The 26,324-nt window shown below is 37.3% G+C and overlaps 1 pseudogene; it reads right to left on the bottom strand.

Moving 5' to 3' along the window:
- Positions 1 to 16,690: 16,690 nt before the first annotated feature.
- LOC125156670 (2-iminobutanoate/2-iminopropanoate deaminase-like) lies at positions 16,691 to 17,496 on the bottom strand (annotated as a pseudogene).
- Between the last annotated feature and the right edge of the window lie 8,828 nt (positions 17,497 to 26,324).

Here is a 26,324-nt window from a genome sequence, read left to right as displayed (position 1 = left end):
TTCCACCTAATTTTGCCTTGTGATAAAATCAGGCATACTAAATATCAAAGCTGAAACTGCCTTCTTTTTTAAATAAATGGTATACAAGCATTGTTTCATACTGATACATAAAAATTAAGCTCCCAGATCTCTTCCCAAGCTCTTGTTAAAGTTTCATGACTGTCCTATGAGATTCCACAGAAGCCTAGGACACTTAGAGGAGGGAATTAAAACAATAATTAGAAGCATATGTGTTTACTTAACCCACCTAATGGGAGACTAAATGTACTTTCTGCCTTACTTTCTGCTTGAGGACAAACTTCAAAACACTAAATATAAGACAAAGACTAGTAACAGAAGAACAATATGAACATAAAGCAGAAGAAAAAAACAGTAAAAATTCGAGCAGCTATCAATGAAATTTAAAACAGGAAATTAACAGAAACAATCAATAAAACCCAAAACTGTCTCTTTCAAAAGATCAATAAGATTGATAAGCCACAAGCCAGGCTAACCAAGGGAAGAGAGAAAGAAGACACAAATTACAAGTATCAGAAATTAAGGAAGGGTCATTACTAATGATCCCATGTACATTAAAAGGTTAATACACTAATACTGTAAACAACTCCATTTGATAACTTAGATGAAATTAACCCAATTCCTTGAAAGACACAACTGATCAAAACTCACACAAGGAGAAATATGTAATCTAATTAGACCTATATTTATTAAAGAAATTGAATCAATACTTAATGACCTTCCAAAAAACAAAACACTAGATCTACCCAGAGAGTTTTACTGGTAAATTCTATCAGATATTTAAGGGAAAATTATGCCAGTTCTCTATAATCTTTTCAGAAAATGGAAGCAGAGGGAACACTTAACTCGTTCTATAATGGTAAGGCCAACATCACCCTAATACCAACACCAGATAGAGACCTTATAAGAGGGCACCTGAGTGGCACAGTCAGTCAAGTGACTGATTTGGGCAAGCCCAATCAGTCAAGCCCTGATTTGGGCTCAGGTCATAATCTCATGGTCATGAGATGGACCCCTACATCAGGCTCCATGCTGGGCATGGAGCCTGATTAAGATTCTCTCTCCCTTTCCCTCCACCCCTCCCCCCACAAACTCTAAATAAATAAATAGATCTTATAAGAAAACTACAGACCAATAACTATCATGAACATAGAAGCAAAAATCTTTAACAAAATATTAGCGAATTTAATTCAACAATTATAAAAGAATTATATACTGCAACCAAATGGGATTTATCCCAAGTATACAAGGTCAGTTAAACATTCAAAAATCAACTAATAAAATCATCATGCAAACAGGCTAATGAAGAAAAGTCACTTAACTATATCAGTAGATGCAGAAAGAGTCATTGAAAAAGTCCAGTGTCCATTTATGATAAAAACTTTCAGCAAGCTAGGAATTACAGGGAACTTTCTCAACCTGATAAAGAGCATTTACAAAAATCCTACAGCTAACATTATACTTAAATGATGAGAAACTAGAGGCTTTCCCTGTAACACCAAGAACGAGGCAAGAATTCTCCTTCTCACCAGGCCTATCCAACATTGTACTGAAAGTCTTAGCTAATGCAATATGACAAGAAAAGGAAGTGAAAGGTATATAGCTTGAGACAGAAGAAATAAAACTGTCTGTTTACCAGTGACATATTTGTCTCTGCAGAAAATACCAAAGAATTCAGAAGAAAAAATTCCTGGAACTAATAAGCAATTATAGTAAGGTTGCAGGATCCAAGGTTAATATACAAAAGTCACTTGTTTTCCTATATATCAACAACGAACAAGTGGAATTTAAAATTTAAAACAGTATATCATTTACAATCAACGCTCCAAAAATGAAACACTTCTGTATAAATCTAACAAAATATAGGCAAATCTATATAAAGAAACTTATAAAACCCGTGTTCGTGGGTAGGAAGACTCAAATATTCTCAAAATGTTCAGTTCTTCCCAACTTGATCTATAGATTCAATGCAACCCTAATCAAAACTCCAGCAATATCCAAAGAAGTGACCTTTTTTTAAATATAAATTTTAGTTGGTTAGCATATAGTGTAATATTTGTTTCATAGTTAGATTCAGTGATTCATCACTTACATACAATACTTACACAGTGCTTATCACAAGTGTCCTCCTTAGTACCATCACCCATCTAGCCCATCCCCCACCCACCTCCTTCTATCAACTCTGTTTGTTTTCTATCATTAGAGTCTCTTGTGGTTTGTTTCCCTCTTTTCTGTTTCCCTTTCCCATATGTTCATCTGTTTTGTTTCTTAAATTCCACACATGAGTGGAATCATATGGTATTTGTCTTTCTCTAATTAATTTCTTTTGCTTAGCATAGTACATTCTAGCTCTATCAATGTCATTGCAAATGGCAAGATTTTATTTTTTTATGTTTATTTCTGAGACAGAGAGAGACAGAGCATGAGCAGGGGAGGGGCTGAGAGAGAGGGAGACACAGAATCTGAAGCAGGCGCCAAACTCTGAACTGTCAGCACAGAGCCCGATGTGGGGCTCAAACTCAAGGACCATGAGATCATGACCTGAACCAAAGTCAGATGCTTAACTGACTGAACCACACAGGTGCCCCAAGATTTAATTCTTTTTGATGGTTGAGTAATATTCCATCATATACATATAAACCACCTCTTCTTTATCCATTCATCAGTTGATGGACACTTGGGCTCTCTCCATAGTTTGGCCATTGTGGATAATTGCTGCTATAAACATTGGGGTGTATGTACCCCTTTGAGTCTACATTTTTGTATCCTTTGGGTAAATACCTAATAGTGCAATTGCTGGATCATATGATAATTCTATTTTTGACCTTTTGAGGAACCTCCATACTGTTCTTGGGTGGCTACACCAGTTTGCGTTCTGACCAAGAGCACAAAAGTGTTCCTCTTTCTCCACATCCTCGCCAACACCTGTTGTTTCCTGTGTTTGTTAAATTTAGTCATGCTGACAGGTGTGAGGTGGAATCTCATCATGAATTTTTTCTGTATTTCCCTGATGATGAGTGATGTTGAACATTTTTCATGTGTCTGTTAGCCATCTGGATGTCTCAAAGAAGTGACTTTTAATCCAGGGAACGTGAATGTTAGATAGGAGGCAGGCAAGAGAGGGAGAGAGAATTTTACTCTCCAAGTAGAGGATGTATGACACCCCTGCAGCAGGAAGAAACATGATATGTTAATAAATGAAAAGAAGAAAGCAAATTGGAAAGTGACAGAGAGTGAGGCTACAGAAGAAAGTAGGGAGAAATCATGCAGAGCTTTTAGACCAGCTGGGAGTTGGCACTAAAGGAAGTGGGAAAACACTGTAGAGTGCTAAGCATGGATGGGACATCATCAGATTTACATTTTATTACTTCCAAAAGACGTCTAATTTCCCTTATCTTTTTTTGACCCATGGGTTATTTAGAAGTATAGTATTCAGTTTCAATATATTTTAGGTAATTCCAGATATCCTTGTGTCGACTCCTACTTTAATACAACTATCATTATAAATCACAGCTTGATAGGATTTGAATCTCAACATCATCCTCAATATAATCCTCAACGTGGAAAAACTGAGAGCCTGGGGGTGCCTGGGTGGCTCAGTCAGTTAAGCCTCCGACTCCCACTCAGGTCATGATCCCATGGCTTGGGAGTTTGATCTCCACGTTGGGCTCTGTGCTGACAGCTCAGAGCCAGGAGCCTGCTTCAGATTCTGTCTCCCTCTCTCTCTGCCTCTCCCCTGCTCGTGTCCTGTCTCTCTCCTTCAAAAATAAACATTAATTTTTTTTTTAATTCTAGTTATTTAATATATAGTGTAATATTGGTTTCAGGAGTAGAATTTAGTGACTCACCACTTACATACAACACTCAGTGCCCATCACAAGTGCCCTCCTTAATGCCCATCACTCATCTAGCCCATCCCCTACACACCTCCTTCCATCAACCCTCAGTTTGTTCTCTTTCATTAAGAGTGTCTAATGGTTTGCCTCCCTCTTCTTTTTTCTCTACATTCAACCGTTTTATTTCTTAAATTCCACATGAGTGAAATCGTATGGTATTTGTCTTTCTCTGACTGACTTATTTTGCTTAACATAATACACTCTACCTCCATTCACATCACTGCAAATTGCAAGATTTCATTCTTTTTGATGGCTGAGTAGCATTCCATATATATATATATATATATATATATATATATATATATATATATATTCTTTATTCATTCATCAGTCGATGGATATTTAGGCTCTTTCCATAATTTGCATATTGTTGATAATACTGTTATACCCATTGAGGTGCATGTCCCCCTTCAAATCAGTATTTTTGTATCTTTGAGTTAAATACCTTGTAGGGCAATTGCTGAGTCATAGTGTAGTTCCATTTTTAACTTTTTGAGGAACCTCCATACTGTTTTCCAGAGTGGCTGGACCAATTTGCATTCCCACCAACAGCGTAAAAGAGTTCCCCTTTCTCATCCTCACCAACATCTGTCGTTTCCTGTGTTAACTTTAGCCATTCTGACAGGTGTGAAGTGGTATCTCATTGTAGTTTTGATTTGTATTTCCCTGATGATGAGTGATGTTGTGCATAGTTTCACATGTCTGTTGGCCATCTTTATGTCTTCATTGTAAAAATGTCTATTCATGTCTTCTGCCCATTTCTCAACTAGATTGTTTGTTTTTTGAATGTTGAGTTTGATAAGTTCTTTATAGATTTTGGATACTAACCCTTTATCAGATATGCATTGCCAAATATCTTGCCCATTCAATAGGTTGCCTTTTAGTTTTATGATTGTTTCCTTCACTACGCAGAAGCTTTTTGTCTTGAGGAAGTCCCAATATTTCATGTTTGCTTGTTTCCCTTGCCTCAGGAGATGTGTCTAGTAAGAAGTTGCTCCAGCTGAAATCAGAGAGGTTTCTACCTGTGTTCTCCTCTATTATTTTGATGGTGACAGGTCTCATATTTAGGTCCTTCATCCATTTTGAATTTATTTTTGTGTCTAGCATAAGAAAGTGGTCCAGTTTTGTTCTGCAGGTTGTTGTTCAGTTTTCCCAACACCATTTGTTGAAGAGACAGCCTTTTTTTCCATTGGATATTCTTTCCTGCTTTGCTGAAGATGAGTCGACCATATAGTTGTGGGTTCATTTCTGGATTTTCTATTCTGTCCATTGATTTCTGTGTCTGTTTTTGTGCCAGTACCATACTATCGTGATGACTACAGCTTTGTAATAAAGCTTGAAATCCAGAATTGTGATGCCTCCAGCATTGCTTTTCTTTTTCAGGATTCCTTTGGCTATTCAGGGTCTTTTGTGGCTCCACAGATATTTTAGGATTATTTGTTCTGGCTCTGTGAAAAATGCTGATGTTATTTTGATAGGGATTGCATTAAATGTGTAGATTGCTTTGGTTAAGTATAGACATTTTAACAATATTTGTTCTTGCAATCCATGAGCATGGGATGCTTTTGCACTTCTTTGTGTCCTCTTCAATTTCTTTCATAAGTGTTCTATAGTTTCTAGAGTATAGATCTTTTACTTCTTTTGTTATCTTTATTCCCAGGTATCATTGTTTTCTTGGTGCAATTACAAATGGGATCAATTCCTTGATTTCTTTTTCTACTGCTTTGTTTTTGGTGTATAGAAATGCAACAGATTTCTGCATGTTGATTTTATATCCTGTGACTTTGCTGAATTCATGTATTAATTCTAGAAAATTTTTTGGTGGAATTTTTCAGGGTTTCTACATAGAGTATCATGTTATCTGCGAATAATAAAAGTTTGACTTTTATTGCTGATTTGGATGCCTTTTATTTCTTTTTATTGTCTGATTTGTAAGGTTAGAACTTAAAGTACTATGTTAAATAACAATGGTGAGAGTGGACATCCCTGTCTGGTTTATAATCTTAAAAGAAAAGCTCTCAGTTTTTCCACATTGAGGATTATATTGAGGATGATGTTGAGCCATACTCTAGCCATACTTTGCTGAGGTTTGTATCAAGAATGGATGTAGGATTTGAACCATTTTATTGTTTTGTGACTTAAAATATAGTTTGATAAGTATTCCATGTGAAAATGTATATTCTGTGTTAAGTATTCTATAAATGTCAATTAGGTCAAGTTGTTTGATAGTGTTTGAGACTTCTATGTTCTTATTTTCTGTCTTCTTATCCTATCCAATTGTTGAAATTGCTGACTATATTTGTGGATTTGTCTAATTTTCCTTGAAGTTCTATCAGTTTTTCCTTCATTTTTGAAGCTATATTATTTGGCAAAGAAATGTATAAGATCATTATGTCTCTATGAGAAATTGTTAATTTTATAATTATTAAATGACCTTCTTTATCCTTCATAATATTCTTCCCTGTGAAATCAATTTTGCCTGACAATATAGCCTCCAGACTTCTTTTCATTAGAGTTTTCATGGTATATTTTTTTCCTTTCTTTTACTTTTAACCTATTTGAGTCTCTTTTTTTAAGTTTATTTATTTTTGAGAGAGAGAGAGAGAGAGAGTGCAAGAGGTCGGGTGGCGGGGTGGCGGGTACAGAGGGAGAGAGAGAATCCCAAGCAGCCTCCACGCTGTTAGAACAGAGCCCAAAGCAGGGCTCAGTCTCACGATCCTCAAGATCATGACCTGAGCCAAAATAAAGAGCCAGAGGCTTAACCAACCAAGCCACCCAGGTTCCCCAGGTCTTTTTATTAAAATTAGAATTCTTGGGGCACAAGAACTGGTTGGGTGGCTCGGTTGGTTAAACATCCGACTATAGTTCAGGTTATGATCTTGTGATTCATGAGTTCGACCCCTGCATCGGGCTGTCTGCCGTAAACACAGAGCCCACTTCACATCCTATGTCCCCCTCTCTATTATTTTTTTTTAATTTTTTTTTATGTTTCTTTTGAGAGAGAGAGAGAGCACAAGCAGGGGAGGGGCCGAGAGAGAGGAATACACAGAATCCAAAGCAGGCCCCAGGCTCTTAGTTATCAGCACAGAGCCAGACATAGGGCTCAAACTCATGAACAGTGAGATCATGACCTGAGCCAAAGTCAGACACTCAACTAACTGAGCCACCCAGATGCCCCATGTCTCCCTCTCTTTCTGCTCCTCCCCTGCTCGTGTGCTCTCTCTCTCTCTCTCAAAAATAAATAAACATATAAAAATAAAATAAAATTTGAATTCCTATACACAACATATTTTTGGGTCTAGTTTTTTTAATCCAATCTGATAATCTCTGCCTTTTAATTGAGGTATGTATAGCATTTACATTTAACTGATATGATTTATATAATTAATATCATTGGGTATAAATCTAAGATCTTACTATTTGCTTTCTATTTGTCCAATATTTTCTCTTTTCCCCTTCTCCTCTTTTCTGCCATTTTTTGGATTTGGTGATTTTTTATTATTCCATTTTATACATTTTATTGGCTTATTAGCTGTAATTCTGTCATGTTATTTTAGTAGTTGCATTAAGATATATAGTATACATATTTAACTTATCACAACGTACCTTCAAATGATATCAACATTATAACAGTATAATACTATTTCTCTCCTCCAAGACTTTGTGCTATTACCATACATTTTACTTCTACATATACTATAAATCCTACAATATATCAATATTGTTATTGCTTTATATAGTATATCTTTTTAAGATTTAATTAAGAAAAATTGTGTATTTGTATCTATATATATAATTTTTTAGTGTTCTTCATTCCTTTTACAGATCCATATTTTTTCTGGTATTACTTTTCCTCTGCTTTAAAGATTTCCTTTTATATTTCTTATAGTGCATGTCTTCTGGTGACTAATTCTTTTAAATTCAATATACTTAAAAATGTTCTTATATCACCTTTGTTTTCCAAAGATATTTTCAATGGGCAAAGAATTTTAGGTTTATTTCCCCTTTCCAGTACTTCAAAGCTGTTGTTCCACTGCATTGTAGCTTGCATAACTAGAGTATAAGAACTATAAGAAATACACTGTCATCCATATTATTGTTTCTCTGCACATGATGAACCTTTTTTCTGCTGCTCTTAAGGTATCTGTGTCACTGGTTTTAAGCAAATGATTAGACTTAATGTAGTTTCTTCATGTTTCTTATGCTTGGAGTTTATTGATATTTTTGAATGTGTGGGTTTATAGTTGTCATCACACCAAATATTGGAAGATATTCAATCATTATTTCTTCCCACACCCTGGCTCCTCAGAGTCCCCTTCCCCATCCCCCACCCCTCACCCCCATGGTCTTTTCCTCCCTGTGTTTCTTTTTGAACACTTTCTATTGCTAGGTCTCTAAATTCATTACCCTCTTATTCTGCAATGTAATCTGTTATTAATCCTACTTGATTAGGATTGATTCCTATTTTTTTTTTTTTTCTGTTTATTTTTGAGAGAGACAGAGAGAATGTGAGCAGGGGAGGGGCAGAGAGAGGACCGTACAGAAGATCCAAAGCAGGCTCTGGCTGACAACAGAGAGCCGGATGTGGTGCTTGAACTCACAAACCATGTGATCATGACCTTGGCTTAAGACAGGCACTTAATTGACTGAGCCACCCAGTCACCCCGGATTGATTCCTATTAATTACTAATCCTGTCAATCTTATTTTTCATCTCAGACATTATGGTTTTTATTTCTAAAAGTTCAGTTTGAGTCTTTTATATCTTTCATGTCTCTACTTAACATGTTCAGTCTTTCCTCTAGATTCTTAAAAATATCAGTTATAATAACTATTTTAATGTTCTTTGCTCATTCTATCATCTATACTATTTCTGAATCAGTTTTAACTGAATGATTGATTGGATTGACTTTTTTTTTTCCTAATTATGGATTGTGTTCTTCTTCTTTGAATGCTGGACAATTTTTGACCAGATGCCAGACAATGTGATTGTTGAGTGCTAGGCATTTTTGTATTCCTATAAACATTTTGTGCTTTGTTATAAGACACAGTTTAATTTCTTAGAAACAATTTGATCCCTTTAGGTCTTGCTTGAGTTAGGACCATAACAGCATGTAGGTCTAGGGTTAAGTTAGCCTCATTACTGAGACCAAGGCCATTCTGAGTATCTACTACTTTGTGAGGTATGAGGTATTCCACTTTGCTTATGAGGCACTGTTACAAGTCCTATGAGTGTTCCCTCTAATCCTTTTCAGGTAGTTCTCTTTCCTCAGCCTCAGGTACTTTTCTCTTACACACAGGCTGATCTGTACTGAGCTAAATACTAAAAGGAGAGGCTCTGTAAATATAGTCTCTTTCTGTGTGGCTCCCTCTTTCCCAGTACTCTGCCCTGCAAAATGTAGCCAACTCGGCTTCCTCAGGTTCCTAGTTCATATCAGGGAGACTGCTGGGCTCTTCCTGGCTTCCCCCAATCCCTGTATCTTAGGAAACTTTCTCCAGGCAGTAAACTGGGGTAATCAGAGAGTTTCATTCATTTGTTTCCTGTCTCCATTGGCTGATGTTAAATGCTTCAGGACCATGACTTCATATATTTTGACTGAATTTTCAGTTGTTTCAGGAGGGAGGGTAAATATGGTCCCTGTTTTCCCATCTTTTTATAAACAGAAATTTGTATCTTTATGTTTTAGCTGTACATCATGTTAGATGTCCTATGATTAGGTATTTTGTTTCCAATCTGACAATATTTGTCTTTTATTAAAACATCTTGCCATTTACATTTACCATAATTATTGATATATTTAAGTTCAGATATACCATCTTAACAAGCTACTGTTACCTCTTCTATATTTCTGTTCCCTTACTTCTTGCCTTCTTTTGGATTTTTTATTATTCCATTTCTCCCCCCATTAGATAAGGAATCATATGCTCTTTTGAGTTTATTTTTTTTTTAGTTATCTCTACACTCAATACGGGGTTCAAACTCACAACTCCACGATCAAGTCGCACACTCCTCTAACGGCGCCAGCGAGGTGCCCCCCCAAATTATATGCCTTTTTACCATTCTTTTAATGTTTATGCTCACTTATAGTGTGCATCCTTTTTCATAACAAATGAAAATTTTGAACAAGTATTTCATCATTAACTTTGTCATCTTTTTAAAGCAATTGTCTTTTTTTTTTTAATTTTTTTTTCAACGTTTATTTATTTATTTTTGGGACAGAGAGAGACAGAGCATGAACGGGGGAGGGGCAGAGAGAGAGGGAGACACAGAATCGGAAACAGGCTCCAGGCTCCGAGCCATCAGCCCAGAGCCTGACGCGGGGCTCGAACTCACGGACCGCAAGATCGTGACCTGGCTGAAGTCGGATGCTTAACCGACTGCGCCACCCAGGCGCCCCAGCAATTGTCAATATGATTCAGGAGATTCAAGCCACTAAAGAGCAGAAATACAAGTGCACAGGAAATATGTGACAAGAGAAGATGTTTTTCTGTTTTTTAAATAGGCTGGCAGATCTCAGAAAATTAAAAGAAAAAAATCATAAAAGATAAAGGCAAAATTGGAAGCAACACAAGGATATTGTCAAAAAAATAGTAAGAGACATAGAAGGAAAGAATTACAAAAGCAGGGAAATGGAAATAGAAATAAAGAATGTTAAGAGGATCAGAGAGAGAGTAACTGCTGTGGAAGGATGGCAACGGAGGCCCAATTTATGCAGATGAAAACAAAAACAATAGGACAGACTAAATATTTAAAGATATAATTCAAGAAAGTTTTACAGAAATAAAAGAAGATATGACTCTATAGGTTGAAAAGGATCCATCTGTCCCAGGAAAAATTCACACAAAACATTTAACACCAAGGCATATTCCAAAAAATATTTGTACATCCAGATAAAAAGTTTGTCACTTATGGGTGCTTGGGTGGCTCAGTCGGTTAAGCATCTAACTTCAGCTCAGGTCATGATCTCACGGTTCGTGAGTTCAAGTCCCACATCGGATGAGCTTGTGCCCCACTTCAGTTGAGCCCCTCTTCTTTCTCTCTCTCAGTCTCTCTCACTCTCTCTTTCTCACTCTCTTTCTCTCTGCCCCTCACTCATTTGTGCCCTCTCTCTCTCAAAAAAAAAAAAAATTGTCACTTATAAGTGGAGGCATCAGTGGGCAGATTAGGCTGACTCTAAGTTTCTCCACAGCCTGGGTCAATGCTAGAAGACAGTAATGTCTAAATTAGCTCAAAGAAAGAATAACTCAAGAACTTTAAATACAACCAAACTGTCTTTCAAGGACTAAGGCAAAAGATTGAAAAGCCTCAGCCTCCTACCTCCCATAAGTTTATCTTTAAAAATTACCAAAGGATAAATGTCAGCCAATCAAACATAAGAGCATAAATTATTATATATTAAAAAAAAAGAGTGGCATGTATAGGACAGAGATTGAAACAATCATGGCAAGTGTGATTAAAGAATAATATAAATGTTATAAATAATGGCAATGAAGAAATAATAATAATAAATGGAGAGGAGAAAGGAGAGTACAAGACGCAGCTGACGACTTTCAGAAGAGACTCACTCTGGGGATTAGCCACAGCTAATGTGAATCACCTTACCTGATATTATGCCCCCTTTCTGAAGGCAGCCCACATGCAATGGCTGGTCAGTGCAGAAATCTAAGGACCTAGTCCCCTCGACTTGATTTGTAACAACTCTGAGGAGCCTCCCCACTCCAGAGCTCCCATGGGATTGGCTGGGGCCTTTGCTGTGACTGCCTCTCAGCTCAATATTGTGGTGCAGTGGCCCTGCCAGGTATGCTATACAACTCAAGAAACTCTATGCTATTGGAGGTATTTGTGGTATTAAAAAAAAAAAAAAAAAAGACACCTGTGGTATTTGTGGCAAAACCATACAAGAGATTATACTGCTAAGGTTCTAAAGCAAAGCCTTGCCTTTTATGGCAGACAGTTATGTCTTTTGAAAGACAGCTCTTGGCATACTACTGGCCCTGTCAGAGATGGAGTGTCTGATCATAGCCAATCAGCTGACCAGACAGCCAAAACTGCCTATGATGAACTTTGCCTATGATGGCTTTGTCAGACCAACCAAGTCATGAGGCCAAGTGGAGCCATCAGCAATCCACTATAAAAGGAAATGGTACTAAGGGATCAGGCATGAGCAGGGCCAGAGAGAATATGTGAACTTCACAAGCGAGTGACCTGAACATCATGTCATCCCCATTGTGGCATCAGTGCCTCTTCTTCAGCTCACACCTGTAGCCACATTGGGGCCAAGGGGTATTTGAGACCATCCTACTAAGGAGAAACAAAGCCTCGTTTTCATGTTGATCAGTTTAGTTATCAATACAAAGCCCAGAAGAGACTGCTGCCACATCACAGCCCTATGTGCGGCAGCCCTGAGAGGCAGCAGGGAATGACATCCTTCTCGTGGACACAGCCTTGGGCACCACTCCTCACCACCCACTTTGTGAGGAAGGAGGGAGCCTAAAGTCAGAATACACATGGACTCACGGTAGGAGACAAAACCTTCAGCTGGTTGAGGAAGAGCCTGGCAGGAGAACAACTGGGAGGTCAGAGGAAGAGACATGTGGATGCACTTCTGGGATGAGTACAAAGTGTGTGAAGACCACTGAATCAGAGGTTGATGCCACCAGAGAACATCCACCATAAAAGAGCAAACACAAAGTGGACAGAATGACTCAACCAGCTGGCATCAGCTGGTCTCTCATTGCCACCTCAGGGCTGGCACAAGGGGTACATGAAGAGAATCAGTGGCGGTAAGGAGTGGAGGTCACCAAGACCAGTCTGTCAACTGCTGCTTCTGAGTGAGTGTCCAACCTGCCAGTGACAGCAACCCACACTGAGCCCGATACAACCCCATCCCTGAGACAATCAACCAGACACATTAGGGCAAGTTGAGTCTATTGGACCCTCTCCATCCTGGAGAAGGGTGGTTTAACCTTGTCTGTAATAGACGTATTCTGTCGATGGGTTTGCCTTTCCTACCCACAGAGCCTCATGCTCTGTTCCTGGGGCAGCCTGGACCATGACTATCAGCACAAGGATGTAAGGCCCACTCCTCTTGCCCCAAATTAGGACAACTCTGAATGGTCACCCCAGCCCCAGAGCACCCCCTCAAGGAGATGAGGCCTCTGTTGTAACTGTAGCACAACTCAGGTTCTTCCTCTGCCAAGACCAGTCTACTCCCACAGGTATTGATTCTAAAACCACTTCTCAATAAACCTAATGCACAAAATGCTCCATCTCAGAGTGTACATCCTGGCGAACCTGCTTACAGTAGAGGACAAGGCTAGAGACAAAAATACCAGCCTAGGCCAAAGTGTATAAAGGGCCCTCTCCTATATACTATCCATTGCTGATCCAATCTAGGACTAATAGGCACATTCTAACAGGAGGTTCTCAATGATAAAACTGCTAATTCTGATTTCTGAGTTTCCAAAAAGGGATCCAGTGTTGATAGCCTTGAAGGTGCACCCAGGGTCTGGGCTTCTGAGTTAGAAAATTGGGATTTCAAAGGAGAACAAGCAGAGTATTGTTAAACTGACAAATACACTAAATATAAAAAGGGTCATGTTTGCAGTCACAGGTACAACAATATAACTTGTGTTAAATAATATCATACGAACAAATATGCCCTGTGTGAAATTTCTAAACAAACAGAACAGCTTCAACATGATAGCAAATATGAGAATACTGGTCTTCTGATTCAGAAAAATGAATTGTCTAGAGAGAAGCTTAATAAACCAGATTAAAGCTATAATATATCTGCAGTAGTTGTTTGTTGTCTAGCAATGCCTTCAGTGAATCCTGCAAAAAATTTAAATATTGTTCTATAATAGAAAATTGCCAACTCTGGCCAAAGAGATATCGAAATTTAGCTCCTACACCCTCTTTTTTCTCCCTTCTCTGTTTCTTCTCTCAGAGGTATTTTTTTCTGCCACAAAAGCCAGAAATTACCAAAAGTAAAAACAAGCCCTTCAAGTCATATAAGGCTATTTAAAGCACCTGAAACAAGACAGTGACTCTAACATGTCTTCCTTGAATTTGAATTTTTACAGATGCCATATTTAAAACTTCATATTAATCTAGATCTCTATTCAGCTTACCAAATTGAGGTATCCAGCAGTTAAATTTACTGTAATTATTATTTTATCACACTTGATTAAATGATTTTTATATATTTAAAAAAAACAGCCTGTACATATAAAGACCATGGACAAGTCCATATTGAAACATAACAAAATAATGTGCCAAAAGTGATAAAATAATAACTTGGGGCCCTAGAGAAAATAATTGTTCAAATTCAATAGTAGAAATACTGGCAATTCAATCAGAGAGTAGATAAGAGTCCTAGTGGCATTTAGTTTTCTCAATCAATATCCTAACAGTAAACAACTTTTATTTCCCTCCAGAATTCTTTACATTCTTGTTTGCTCATCAAAAGATCAGTGTCTGTTTATACTGGGTCTTATTTTTAAAACTGCCAGGATCAATTGAGAAAACACCATCTATAGTTTCTTTGGAACATGGGAGCCACATGCATTAGTAGTATTTCAGTAAAAGGAGTAGACAAAGCTCCCTTTTCGATTTCTGAGCATCCCTTTCCCAACACGCATAGCCAGACTGGCTCTATCACCACAGATCTTCTGCCTGCAAACTCAGGAGACAGGAAGTGAGTCAAGTAACCTACATTGTTAAGAGCCAGGGAGGAAAAGAGCTGCAGAAGTATCTAGGTTTCACTTATGTCTTTCCAACATGATATAAAAAGTAAATCCTTCAGAAGAGGCAAAAAGGAAAAACACCTGGATGATCTGAGAACATGTATTTGGCTCCTAATTAGTCTCTTTGCAGGACATTTTGTTTTCTTTTCCACACATTCACTTCACCCAATCCAGATTCCCTTCCCTTGAGTGCTGGATGCAGCACTCAACCCTGTGGGCTGCCCTCATTTCTATCGTGTTACATAATGACAGACAATTGCATCAAAACACATCCACACATTTTTACATCTACAAATTGCCTGATACTAAACAACTCTGGTCTGCTTTTGCAAAATTTCAGCTTTTATTTAGCTAAGCCAAAAGTAAAACAAATAAACAAATGCCCTATTTCTCTCAGGAAACTGCCTACTAGCAAGACTCTTCTGGTCAAATATATAAATTTTTGCTCCCAGAGGGCCAAGATAACACATGTGCCTATAAATAGCAGAGAAAGCTTTTCTGGAAAGTAATACATGAAAATGGGTTATGTCAAGATCCTTTCTTTCTGAGCCTTGCGTCAGCCCTGATGCATTTCCCCAAATGGCTGTGCTGCTGAGCCTGCTTATTTTCAAGTCAGTCTGGTCATTTTCAGCCATTACTTTTGCCAACAGAACAGAAGAAACAGAGAGGACTTTTGTAAGTAATCTTTTATCCTGAGCACTGCCAAGTCATTCTTTACTCAGGATAATACTGTTTTCTCATAATTGCCCAGCCTGTTACAATAACGGAATATTATAAAACACTACCTTATTCATATTTTATTTAGCTGAAATTTTAGCTTGCCATTTCCCAATTCCAGAATCCAGTTTTAGCAGTAACCTCATACTCTTTCTTTGCATCCTGCCAACAAAGGCCAGTTCTTACTTGGGCTTCTGACTTGGACCAGTTGGTGACACGAACTTGGGAAGTGGGAGGCGGACCTCTCATCCCTGTTGCCTCAGATTACGCCAACTTGACTGGCTCTCTGCCTAGGAGTCACCAGGATGGCCAAAATGCAGATATGTTCCACTCTGTGACTCAGAAAATTCACTCCATTCATATAAAAATTAAAACACACAGAAAAAAAGATCACGTCTCTATCACTGTTTAATTTACCTGCAAAGTTCCAGCCATACCAGTCATCAAACTCACTATGTTATGCACATTAAGCAAAAACCCCAAAAGATGCTTTCTTAAAATTATTGCTTTTCATGTTTCTAATAAGCATTTTTTTCTCCAATCTTTTTTAACAATAAAAATAAATTTAAAAATAAATTTAGAGAATTTTTTTTTTTTTTTATGTACAGAGAATACCCATATGTTCCCTCTGCCCTATGGTATACTTTCCCTAATTAGCACCTTGCACTAGTGTGGTACACCTGACGAACCAATATCATTAACTACACTCTTTAGTTTACGTTAGGGTTCACTGTGTGTGAACATTCCATGGGTTATGACAAATGCATAACGCATGTATCCATCATTACCGTAGCGTGCTGCCCTAACAATGTCCTGTGCTCCACCTATTCATCCTTCTCCTACCTCCCCACCACTCCCCAGGCTCCTGGCAACCACTGATCTTTTTACTCTTTGCCTCTTCCAGATATCGTATAGTTGCAATCATACATTATGTAGTCTTTTCAAACTGACTTCTTTGACTTAACAACATACATTTAAGGTTCCTCCATGTCTTTTTATGGCTTGATAGCTCATTTCTTTTTATTGAGGAATAATGTTCCATTCCTGAGAAGGCATCTATTTCTTCTCCCTCCTCCTCCTCTTTCATCATCACTGCTATACGCCCGGCATTATCCTAAGTGCTTTATACGCATTAATCCTTTCAACAACTTTACAAGATGGGTACTAGAAACATCCCCATTTTACAGATAAAACAGAGGAAATATTTCACAGAGGAAACAGGGCAGATAGCTTAAGTAATTTGCCCGAGTCTACAACAGGATTTAAGCTCAGGTAGTCTTGCTCTAGGGTCCCTGCCCTTAACCACTGTAATATACTGCTTCATGTAAAAGTGTCTACTATATTTTTTTCAGAGATGAATCTTGTTTTATTAATTCACAGAGCTATACTGAATATACAATTATATATAATTGAATTAGGTGTGCTCTTTATTATTTCTCAGGAAGAGTAGCTCCTCTTTCCTACATGTTAAACCCTCTTACTTTTACTTACTTGAGTAACTGTGTAATGAGTATCTTCTTACCTACATTCAGCAATATCAATGTGTAAAATTGGTGATAGTAACTAGGTTCATCATCTAATCTTCAATTCACATTCAACTGCCCTATTATATAGTATTTCCATAAAAATTTCAGATATCTTAACCAAAACAATACTTTCCAACATCAATTATAAAAAGATATTAATTTTACAAGCTTATAAAACTTCCAGACTGACTAACACTGGCCCTACTTATAGTCATGCTGTTGTGAGAAGTCCTTGGAGAGCTACTACATCAATCTCAACACCACCTCCTTTGGGCAACGCAACAACCTGGTAGGCAAACCTAGCAGGAAACCTACTCCTGAAATACTGATATCGAAGTCATTTATCAGCCAGCAAAACAGTTGATTTTTAACTCATTAGTAGAGTTATAGCCTGCAAATTTCAGAATTTCACCCGTGTTTGCAAGAACTTGTTTAGCTTCTTCCACCACCCCTCCTGGAAAGCTCCAATTGAAGGTCCCATGCCTAGCTGTCCTAAATATAAATGGTCCTGTAGACTAAAAGAGCTTCACTGTAGGGACCAATGGTGCTGGGATTTTGCTGCACTGATCATCCTTCTGATCAAAGATGACATGGCTAATACTTTTCTTCTGCGGGCACCTCTGGGAGAAGAATCTGATACACCTCAACCTTCTCACCCTCTTAGCCAGTGGCAGGTATCCTTTGCCTAAGGCATCATTCTCCAATCTAAATATGTACATTTAGGGTACCTGGCTCAGTCTGAAAAGCATGCAACTCTTGATCTTGGAGGCGTGACTTTAAGCCCACATTGGGTGTAGAGATTACTTAAATATGGAAATTTATCATGGGGTTGCAATAACTACTTAGATAATGGAAAATAAGACTAGTCCAGATCATTTACAGCTTAATGTTTAACTTCCATATTATGAAATCAATGCATACTTAATAGGGACCAGAGTAAAAGCAGGGGAAAATTCTGTCCAGGAATGACTACTTCTTCACTCCATCACCCCAGAGAAGTAGAAGTTCATTTTTCAGCAACTTGATTTCTCACTGGATTAAGGATCCTGAGGAGTGAGACCTAAGAAAAGAGTTAAGAATTTGTGAGAACTGAGGGAGGGAGTTAAGATGGCAGAGCAGCAGGAGACCCCGAGCCTGTCACATTCCTGAAACACAGCTAAATCAACACCAAACCATTTTGAACACCTAGGAAATTGATCTGAGGATTAACACAACAAACTGCAAAACTTGAGCCACAGAACTTGGCAGGTACATGGTGTGGAGAGGTGAACTGAGGGAGAGAAAAGTTGTGGAGGGTAGGGAACTGTTAGTGCAGAGAGAGAACAGAGAAAGAGAAAGAGGGAGAGTATGGTGCATCGGGATTATGCAAGAAAAGCACTCCCCCAAGAAGTAGAGAGAGAGAGGAAGAGTGAAAACATTCACAGGGGACTGAACAAGAATTCTGTTCCCCAAAACCATTGGCAGGAAGACAGCTTGGATACAGACAAAGTAGAGGCAGGAGTAGAGGGAGGCCTGAGACAAAGGAGAGGTGCTTGATCACAGGTCAGTGAGAGCGCAAATTTCCTGCTCCCTAGAGCTGGATGAAGCCATTTCCACCTCTCCCACGCATGTGCATGTGCACCACACTGATCCACCCCAAAAAGCTAAGCAGCGCCACCTAGCGGAGAATGGAGCCCTTACACCAAGCTCCACCCAACTGCACCCTCCAGCCATATCCCCTAGAAGACGACCAAAGTCACTCCACCTCCTTAGTGTACAGACTATAGAAGGCTTCATAGTTTCAGGTCGAGGGGAAACTGGATGTAACTTCATTCGGGTTTCATTCTGTTTGCTGGTTCATTTATTTACTCATTTTCTTTGCTTCTGTTTTTGCTTGTTTTTTTTTTCTTTCTTTTCTTTTCTTCCTCATTCTTGGATACAGAAAATTTGTTTTTATTTTTATTTTTTTACTTCATTTTTTAAATTATTCTATTTCATTTTCTTTTATTTTATATTTCATTATGTAAGTTTAAAAATTTTTTAAATGCTTCCTTATCTTTTTTTTCTTTCCCCTTTTTCCTCTGTTCTTTCAAGCTTCTTTCAAAAACCAAAGCACCTCTAGGATCTACCTTCCTTTATTTGACTTTTTGTTTTGAATTTTTAATTTTCATCTTTTACTTTATTAATTTTATTCTTCCTCCAAAATGACAAAACAAAGGAATTTGTCCCAAAAGAAAGAACAGGAACAAATGACAGCCAAGGGCTTAATCAACACAGATATAAGCAAGCTGTCTGAACTGGAATTTAGAACCACAAAAATAGGAATACTAGCTAGGGTTGAAAACAGCGCAGAATTCCTTTCTGCGCAGATAAAAGAAATAAAATCTAGTCAGGACAAAATTAAAAATGCTATAACCAAGATGCAATCACAAATGGATGCCACGACAGCAAGGATGGATGAAGCAGAGCAGCAAATCAGCGATATACAAGATAAAATTATAGAGAATGAAACATAAAAATAAAGAGGTAAACAAAGGCAAAAGATCACAATACAAGACTCAGAAAACTCAGTGACTTATTAAAAAGAATAACATCCAAATCATAGGAGTCCCAGAAGATGAAGAGAGATAAAAAGGGGCAGAAGGTTTATGTGAGCAAATTATAGCAGAACACTTTCTTAATCTGGGGAAGGACACAGACATCAAAATTCAAGAGGCACAGAAAACTCCATTAGATTTAAAAAAAAAAAAAAAAACAAAACACCACCATGGCATAGCATAGTCAATTCACAAAATACACAGACAAGGAAAGGTTATGAAAACAGCAAAGGAAAAAAAAGTCCTTAACCTGTAAGGGAAGACAGACCACATTCACAGCAGACCTATTCACAGAAATTTGGCAGGCCAAAAGGAGTAGCAGGATATATTCAACGTGTTGATTCGGAAAAATATGCACCCAAGAATTCTTTATCCAGCAAGGCTGTCATTCAAAATAGGAGAGATAAAGAGTTTCCCAAACAAAAACTAAAGGAGTTTGTGACCACTAAACCAGCCCTGCAAGAAATTTTGAGTGGAGAAAAGCCAAAAAAAAAAAAAAAAGACCAAAAGCAACAAAGACTAGAAAGGACCAGAGAACATCACCAGAAACAATTCAACAGGCAATACAATGGCAATAAATTCATCAATTTCAGTACTCACTCGAAATGTCAATGGACAAACACTCTAATCAAAAGACATAGGGTACCAGAATGGATAAGAAAACAAGACCCATCTATATGCCATTTGTAAGAGACTCATTTTGACCTAAAGACACAGACAGACAGAAAGTAAGGGGATAGAAAATCATCTGTCATGCTAACAGTCATCAGAAGAAAGCTGGAGTAGCCATACTTACAACAGACAAAATAGATTTTAAAATTAAAACTGTAACAAGAAATGAAGAAGGGCATTATATTACAATTAAGGGGTCTATCCACCAAGATCTAACAATTGTAAACCTTTATGCCCCCAACGTGGAACACCCAAATGTATAAGTCAATTAATAACAACAGAAAGAAACTCATTGATATTAATACCATAATAGTGGGGGACTTCAACACCCCACTCACAACAATGGACAGATCATCTAAACAGAAAATCAACAAGGAAACAATGACTTTGAATGATACACTGGACCAGATGCACTTAACAGATATATTCAGAACATGTCATCCTAAAGCAGCAGAATACACATTCTTTTCAACCACACATGGAACATTCTCCAGAACAGATCACATCTTAGGTCACAAATCAGTACTCAACAAGCACAAAAAGATCAAGAGCATATCTTGCATATATTCAGATCACAATGCTATGAAACTTGAAATCAACCACAAGAAAAAATTTGGAAAGACCATGAATACTTGGAGATTAAAGAACATTCTACTAAAGAAAAAATGGGTTAACCAAGAAAGTAAAAAGAAAATTAAAAAGTACATGGAAGCCAATGAAAATGAAAACACAACAGCCCCAAACCTCTGGGATGCAACAAAGGCAGTCATAAGAGGGAAGTATATAGCAATCCAGGCCATCCTAAAGAAGGAAGAAAGGTCCCAGACACACAACCTAAACTTAAGCCTAAAAGAAATGGAAAAAGAACAGCAAATAAAACCCAAAACCAGCAGAAGATGGGAAAACAATAAAGATTAGAGCAGAAATCAAAGATACTGAAATTTTAAAAAAAACAAACAAAACAGGAGTAAACCAAAACAATGAAACCAGGAGCTGGTTCTTTGAAAGAATTAACAAAACAGATAAACCTCTAAACAGATTGATCAAAAAGAAAAAGGAAAGGACCAAATAAATAAAATCATAAATGAAGGAGGAGAGATCACAACCAACACCCCAGAAACACAAACAATAAGAGAATATTATGAGCAAGTATATAACAAATTGGGCAATCTGGAAGAAATTGACAAATTCCTAGAAACATATAAACTACCAAAACTGAAACAGGAAGAAATAGAAAAATTTGAACACCCCTTAACCAGTAAAGTTGAATCAGTAATCAAAAATCTCTCAACAACCAAGAGTCCAGGGCTTTCCAGAGGAATTCTACCCAACATATAAAAAAGAATTAACACCTATTCTTTTGAAGCTGTTCCAAAAAAATGAAAATGGAAGGAAAACTTCCAAACTCATTCTACAAGGCATTACCTCGATTCCAAAAACAAAGACCTCACTAAAAAGGAGAAGTACAGACCAATTTCCCTGATGAACATGGATGTAAAAATCCTCAACAAGATACTCACCAACCAAATCCAACAATACATTAAAGGAATTATTCACCACAACCAAGTGCTATTTATACCTGGGATGCAGGGCTGGCTCAGTATCTGCAAATTAATCAATGTGATACATCGTATTAATAAAAGAAAGGGTAAGAACCACATAAACCTCTTAATAAATGTAGACAAAGCATTTGACAAAATACAGCATCTTTTCTTGATAAAAACCCTCAAGAAAGCAGGGATAGAAGGATCATACCTCAAGATCTTAGAAGCCATATATGAAAGACCCACCACTAATGTCATCCTCAATAGGGAAAAACTGAGAGCTTTCCCCATAAGGTCTGAACACAACAAGGATATCCACTTTTCACCACTGTTATTCAACATTGTATTGGAAGTCCCAGCCTCAGCAATCAGACAACACAAAAAAATAGAAGGCATCCACATCCACAAGGAGGAAGTACAAACTTTCACTCTTCACAGACAACATGATACTTTATGTGGAGAACCCAAAAGATTCCACCCAAAAACTGCTAGAACTGATCCATGAATTCAGCAGTCATGGGATATAAAATCAATGTACAGAAATCGGTTGCATTTTATACACCAATAATGAAGCAACAGAAAGAGAAATCAAGGAATGGATCCCATTTACAATTGCACCAAAAACCATAAAATACCTAGGAATAAATCTAACCTAAGAGGTAAAAAATCTATACACTGAAAACTATAGAGAGTTTATGAAAGAAATTGAAGAAGACACAAAAAAATGGAAACACACTCCATGCTCCTGGATAGGAAGAAAAAATATTGTTAAAATGGCGATACTACCCAAAGCAATCTACATATTCAATGCAATCCCTATCAAATAACACCAGCATTCTTCACAGAGCTAGAGCAAACAATCCTAAAACTTGTATGGAACCAGAAAAGACCCCGAATAGCCAAAGCAATCTTGAAAAATAAAACCAACGCTGGAAGCATCACAATTCTGGCTGTTATTCCAAGCTGTTATTACAAAGCTATAATCATCAAGACAGTATGGTACTGGCATAAAAAACAGACACTCAGATCAATGGAACAGAACAGAGAACCTAGAAATACACCCACAAATGTATGGTCAACTAATCTTTGATGAAGCAGGAAAGAATATCCAATGGAATAAAGACAGTCTCTGCAGCACATGGTGCTGGGAAAACGGGACAACCACATGGCGAAGAATTTACTTGGACTGTTTTCTTACACCATATACAAAAAAAATAAACTCAAAATGGATGAAACACCTAACCATAAGACAGGAATCCATCCAAATCCCAGAGAAAACAGGCAACAACCTCTTTGAGCCTCAGCCGCAGCAACTTCTTACTTGCCATGTTTCCAGAGGCAAGGGAAACAAAAGCAAAAATGAACTATTGGGACCCCATCAACATAAAAATCTTCTGCAGAGCAAAGGAAACAATCAGCAAAACTAAAAGGCAACTGATGGAATGGGAGAAAATATTTGCAAACGGCATATCAGATAAAGGGTTGGTATCCAAAATCTATAAAGAATTTATCAAACTCAACACCCAAAAAAACAAATAATCCAGTGAAGAAGTAGCAAAAGACATGAACAGACAATTTCCCAAAGACATCCAATGGCTAACAGACACATGAAAAATACTCAGCATCACTCATCATCAGGGAAATGCAAATCAAAACCACAATGAGATGCCACTTCACACCTGTCAGAATGGCTAAAATTAACAACTCAGGCAACAACAGATGTTGGCGAGGATGTGGAGAAAGAGGATCTCTCTTGCATTGTTGGTGGGAATGTAAACTGGTGCAACCACTCTGGAAAACAGTATGTAAGTTCCCCCAAAATTAAAAATAGAACTACCCTACAACCCAGCAATTACACTACTACATCTTTATCCAAAGGATACAGGAGTGCTGTTTCAAAGGGGCACATGCACCCCAATTATAGCAGCACTACTGACAATAGCCAAAGTATGGAGAGTCCAAATGTCCATCAACTGATGAATGGATAAAGATGTGATATATATGCACAATGGAATATTACTCACTGATCAAAAAGAATGAAATCTTGCCATTTGCAACAACATGGATGGAACTAGAGTGTATTATCCTAAGCAAAATAGAGAAAGACAAATAATATTAAATGAACATAAGGGAAGGGAAGCAAAAGTAATATAAAACAGAGAGAGGAAAAAACTATAAGAGACTCTTAAATACAGAGAACAAATTGAGGGTAGTTGGCAGGGTGTTGGATCAGGGGAAGGTGAGGGACATTAAGAAAGAAACTTGTTGCAATGAGTCCTGGGTGTGATATGTAAGTGATGAATCACTAAATTCTACTCCTGAAATTATTATTATACAGTATGTTAACTAACTTAAATTTAAAAAGTAAAAATAGTAGAATTTGCAAGAATTGACAGAAACACAATGACGAAATGCAGTCTGGTTCCTCAGACAAATTATTACTAATGAAGAGTTGGCTGATCTCACTGTTTGGGCTCTCTAGAACAATTTGATCTCCACAGTTTGCTCTACCAAGTACATGGCTGGTAATACACACTGCTCATTAGAATGATGAGGAACTAAAGGAACAAAATCACAGAGACCAATCCCGGATGATAACGTAATTCAAGAATACACCCCATTTGGATTAGTTAAGATATAAATACAACTATCACTCTTTTACCCAATACACAATGAATGTTATTTCTAGAAATAACTGATACAAAACCTGACCATGACTATAAACTGTAAACTTCTCATGAGGGAATTTAGATCTGCAAAATAAAATTTTCTTATTAAAAAAAAGAAAAAAGGATTTAGGAATTTGGACTTGACAGAAATTATGACTGCAAAAGATAATGATAGAGCAATTAGGTAAGAAAAAGAAAGGGAAGACATCCAGGTTGGAAAAGAGTATAAATATTTCTATTTGCAGATGGCATGATTTTATGTATAGAAAACCCTAAATAATTTACACCTAAAACCTAATAGAGCTAATAAAGAAGTTCAAAATTGAAGACACAAGATTCTCAGCAAAGCGGTTACAAGGAAATATACCTCAACGCAATAAAAGTCATATGCGATAAACCCACAGCTAACAAGATATTAAGTGGTGAAAAGCTGAAAGCTTTTCCTCTAAGATCAGGAAGAAGACAAAGATGTCCACTCTCACCAGTTTTATCCAACATATTACTGGAAGTCCCAGCCAGAACAATCAGACAACAAAAAGAAATAAAATGTATTCAAATTGGTAAGGAAGAAACAAAACCGTCACTACTTGCAGATGACATGATAGTATGTATAGAAAATTCTAAAAACTCCACCAAAATGCTATTAGAACTAATCAATGACTTAGTAAAGTTGTAGGAAACAAAATTAATATACAGAAATATGTTGCATTTCTATATACTAATAACAAACTAGCAACAGCAAGGGAAATTAAGTAACAATCCCATTTACAATTGCATAAAAAAATACAAAAACTAGGAATTAACTTAGCCAAGGATGTGAAAGACCTGTACACTGAAAACTATAAGACATTCATGAAAGAAACTGAAGACAACATAAATCAATGGAAAGCTATACCATGCTCATGGATTGGAAGAATTATTATTGCTAAAATGTCCATATTGGCCAAAGCAATCTAGAGCTTGAATACGATCCCTATCAAAACACCTAAGGTATTTTTCACAGAATTGGAACAAATAATCCTAAAATTTGTATGGAAACACCCACCCACCCACCCCCACACACACACACCCCACACAAAACAAAATGAAAACCAAAGCAAACTTTAGAAAAAAGAACAAAGCTAGAGGTATCATATCATAGTCCCAAATTTCAAACTATACTACAAAACTATAGAAATCAAATCATTATGGTACTGGCACAGAAACAGATGCAGAGATCAATGAAACAGAACAGAGGGCCCAGAAATAAACTCATGCTTATATGGTCAATTAATCTATGACAAAGGAGGCACAAATATACAGTAGGGAACGGGCAATCTCTTCAATAAATGGTGCTGGGAAAACTGGACAGCTACATGCAAAAGAATGAAACTGAAATGCTTTCTTACACTGTACACAAAAATAAATAAAAAATGGATTAAAGACCCTAAATGTAACACCTGAAATCATAAAACTCCTAAAAGAAAATATAGGCAGTAAACTTTTAGGCATTTGTCCTAGCAATATTTTTTGGATCATTTCAGACAAGGGCAACCAAAGAAAAATAAACAATTGGAACTACAAAAAGTTTTCCCAGAGCACAGGAACCCATCATCAAAATGAAAAGGCAACCCATGGAATGAGAGAAAATACTTGCAAATCACATATCTGGTAAGGGTTAATATCCTAAAAACATGAACTCATATAACTCAACAGAGGGGCAGAGGATCTGAATAGAAATTTTTCCAAAGAAGACATCCAGATGACCAACAGAATGAACATGAAAAGATGTTCAACATTACTGATCATGAGGGAAATGCAAATCAAAACCACAATGAGATACCACCTCCCACCTGTTACAATGGCTATAATTAAGAAGACAAGAGATAACAAGTGTTGGAAGAATGTGGACAAAAAGGAACCCTCATGCATTGTTGGTGGAAATGCAAACTGGTGCAGCCAGTCTGGAAAACAGAATGG

The sequence above is a fragment of the Prionailurus viverrinus genome, chromosome F2 (genome assembly GCF_022837055.1).
Source record: "Prionailurus viverrinus isolate Anna chromosome F2, UM_Priviv_1.0, whole genome shotgun sequence".
Classification (NCBI taxonomy): domain Eukaryota; kingdom Metazoa; phylum Chordata; class Mammalia; order Carnivora; family Felidae; genus Prionailurus; species Prionailurus viverrinus.
Note: the sequence above shows the minus strand (reverse complement) of the source record. Positions and strands in the feature narration are given on the sequence as shown.